This window comes from Canis lupus, chromosome 7 (genome assembly GCF_048164855.1).
Source record: "Canis lupus baileyi chromosome 7, mCanLup2.hap1, whole genome shotgun sequence".
In the NCBI taxonomy this organism is placed as follows: domain Eukaryota; kingdom Metazoa; phylum Chordata; class Mammalia; order Carnivora; family Canidae; genus Canis; species Canis lupus.
Window position 1 is genome coordinate 40,288,809 of NC_132844.1, and position 3,606 is coordinate 40,292,414.

The 3,606-nt window shown below is 42.7% G+C and overlaps 1 pseudogene; it reads left to right on the top strand.

The window, feature by feature from the left end:
• Window positions 1-629: 629 nt before the first annotated feature.
• On the top strand, window positions 630-2,778 carry LOC140636287 (ATP synthase subunit alpha, mitochondrial pseudogene; annotated as a pseudogene).
• The last annotated feature ends 828 nt before the right edge of the window (window positions 2,779-3,606 follow it).

Genomic DNA, 3,606 nt, shown 5'->3' on the forward strand with positions numbered 1-3,606 from the left:
TTTTGAGTTTGGCCCTGGGCCTTGGGTTCCTCATCTAGAGTTCAGATGGATAAGCTTCCCAAAGGAGTGGTTAAATGAAAAACAAATTTCTTTCCCCATTCATTTACTAACATTTCCTGTGGGCTAAGAACAGAAGTGGAGAGCTACAAAGATATAATAAAGCATAGGCCCTGTCCAAAAAGCTTTTCCATTCAATGGTAGTTTTTTCTGAAATTTGCAACTAAAATTATGTAGTATATTATGACCAGGGCAAATCAGTGTGGCAGTATTTAAAAGCATGTAAATACCAAAATATAGTGAATTAATTTTCTGTCTCACCTTTCTGTCTTCTTATTCTTAATCGTTTCCTAAAACTTTGAAAACTGAACCTCTAAGTCTTCATCTATATGTCTTCAGGTGTCAGTTTTAGGTGTAAACATACAGTTTCACAGTATCCACAATGAACGACCCCCAGGAGCCTTTCTCAACGTGGTAGCTGTCCATCATCTCAGCCTCTCCCTATTTAGTTGTTGAAGTAATCTCTGAGGATTTTGTTTCTCTCTTTCCAAGCTATCCTTCTCTTTAGTTTGACAGAAAAAGAAACTTCAAAGGTGGAGGCTCCACATTTCCCAGCATGACTATTTTTCTCCTCAGGAAAAGGAATTTCTCCCCCACTCAGCCGTTGTGCCCCAGTCAGTTCGGAGGCTGCGGCAGCAGAGGAACCACCCGAAGAGAGGCTGCAGAGATGCTGTCGTATCCCCTTGGTCGTGGCCCACACCCTCCCTCATTGGGCCGGGCTGGTCTCCAAAAATGCTTTGGGATCATCCTTCATTGCTGCAAGGAACCTCCATGCCTCTAACACTCGTCTTCAGAAGACTGGCACTGCTGAAGCGTCCTCTATCCTTGAAGAGCGTATTCTTGGAGCTGACACCTCAGTCGACCTTGAAGATGCTGGGCATGCCCTAAGCACTAGGGATGGTATTGCCCATGTACACGGGCTGAGGAATGTTCAGGCCGAAGAAATGGTAGAGTGTTCTTCAGGCTTAAAGGATATGTCTCCGAACTTGGAACCTGACCATGTTGGTGTTGTCGTGTTTGGAAATGATGAACTAATTAAGGAAGGAGATACCGTAAAAAGAACAGGAGCCACTGTGGATGTTCCAGTTGGCCAGGAGCTGTTGGGCCATGTTGTAGATGCCATTGGTAATGCCATTGATGGAAAGGGTCCAGTTGGTTCCAAGACCTGTAGGCGACTTGACCTGAGAGCCCTTGGGATCATTTCTCGAACCTCTGTGTGAGAACCAATGCAGACTGGCATCAAGGCTGTGGATGGGTTGGTGCCAACTGGTCGTGTTCAGCGTGAGCTGATTATTGGTGACCGGCAAACTGGCAAAACGTCAAAACGTCAATTGCTATTGACACAATCATTAATCAGAAACGTTTCAAAGACAGAACTGATGAAAAGAAGAAGTTATACTGTATTTACGTTGCTGTTGGTCAGAAGAGATTTACGGTTGCCCACTTGGTGAAGAGACTTACAGATGCAGATGCCATGAAGTACACCCTTGTGGTGTCAGCTACTGCTTCTGATGCTGCTCCACTTGGGTACCTGGCTCCTTATTCTGGCTGTTCTATGGGAGAGTATTCTAGAGATAATGGCAAACATGCTTTGATCACTTACAATGACTTATTCACACAGGCTGTTGCTTATCGTCAGGTGTGTCTGCTGTTCCACCGGCCCCTGGTCGTGAAGCCTATCCAGGTGATGTGTTCTACCTACACTCCCGTCTGCTACAGAGAGCAGCCAAAATGAACGATTCTTTTGGTGGTGGCTCCTTGACTGCTTTACCAGTCACAGAAACGCAAGCTGTGATGTGTCTGCTTACATTCCAACAAATGTCATTTCCGTCACTGATGGACAGGTCTTGGAAACAGAATTGTTCTACAAAGGTATCCGCCCTGCCATTAACGTCGGTTTGTCTGTGTCCCATGTTGGATCTGCTGCCCAAACCAGGGCCATGAAGCAGGTGGCAGGTACCATGAAGCTGGAATTGGCTCAGTATTGTGAGGTTGCTGCTTTTGCCCAGTTGGGTTCTGACCTTGATGCTGCCACGTAACAACTCTTGAGTCATGCCATGCGATTGACTGAGTTGCTGAAGCAAGGACAGTGTTCTCCCATGGCTATTGAATAAGTGACCATTATTTATGCTGGTGTAAGAGGATAAATTGGAGCCCAGCAAGATCACAAAGTTTGAACGTGCTTTCTTGGCTCATGTTATCAGCCAGCACCAAGCCCTCTTGGGCAATATGAGGGCCGATGGAAAGATCGCGAACAGCCAGATGCTAAGCTAAAAGAGATTGTAACAAACTTCTTGGCTGGATTTGAAGCTTAAACTCCTGTGGATTCACATCAAATGCCAGTTTGGTTTTGTTGTCGTTTATTCTAGTAATTAGTTCCATTTGTAAAAGGATTACTCTCATGTTCCAGAGGTACAGAAATTACCTTAAAAATAAAGGTTCCATATTGCTTGCTGGAAAAATAAAAGGAAAAGGAATTTCTCACCTTTCCTTTTGTCAGTCAACTCTTTCTCCTGAACTTCTTTATAACTTCTGCAAATTTTTGCCTTGATCCAGATTGCCTATATGTAAAAGGGCCAAACTTCCCCACCCCCTATACATTAAAACAACTTTAAAAAATGCACCTAACAACTCAACACATTTAAAGCTAGATAAGAATTTGTTCCCATACTATAAATTTTTTAATGAGCTAATAAAAAACCAAACAAAAAAGAGTTTGCTCTTACTACATGAAAATCAATATCAAAGTTATACTCTCTGTTCTGACTGTCCTTTTGAAACAGAGACATAATAACATACATTTGTAAGATTTGCCACTTTCAGAATCATTAAAGAAAAGTAAAATAATTGGAATCTATAAATTTCCAGATGACTGCACAAAAGAGAAAGTGGAGCCAAGGGGATGCCCTGGCTATAGCCTCAGGAGCCCCATCTGAGGGATTTCTACTTCTGTGTCACCATTTACATAAATATCAGCTTGACTGATATTTAGTGAGGACAGTAACCACACCTTGTCATTCTCTTCAGACATGGCTTTGGTTGAGCCCTCCATCTCTGTCTCCTTTCTGACTTCCTACCCAGTCTCAGCAGGTTACCCCCACTTATTAACTCTGGGATCTGGGGTGACTTGCTGTGAGAATTAGCAATAGCATATGTAAAGTGCCTATAGTGATGCTTAACGTTTAGTAGGCATTCAGTAAAAGGTAGTTGCTATTATTTTACACACTGGTGTTCCTGCAAACAGAACTAGACCTTCCCAACAGTCTCTCTTAGTAGCTGGAATAATGGGTTGCTAATTGAGTCCATCCATCCACATTCTCCCACCCTCCCTGGGTAAAAGCCATCCCTGTTGGGAATGTTTAGGCATGTGGGCACAGCAGATGTTTTCTGTGAAAAGGAACTTGTGTGATTATTTCAAGGATTATATAGTTTTTGAAAATGTAAGGACCTTACTTAGTCTTTTATTCAACCTTCAATTAACAGATACTGAGAAGGTAATCTAGCTGTGGCTATGTTAAAATTTCAAGATGTATCATTCTTTACATTTAC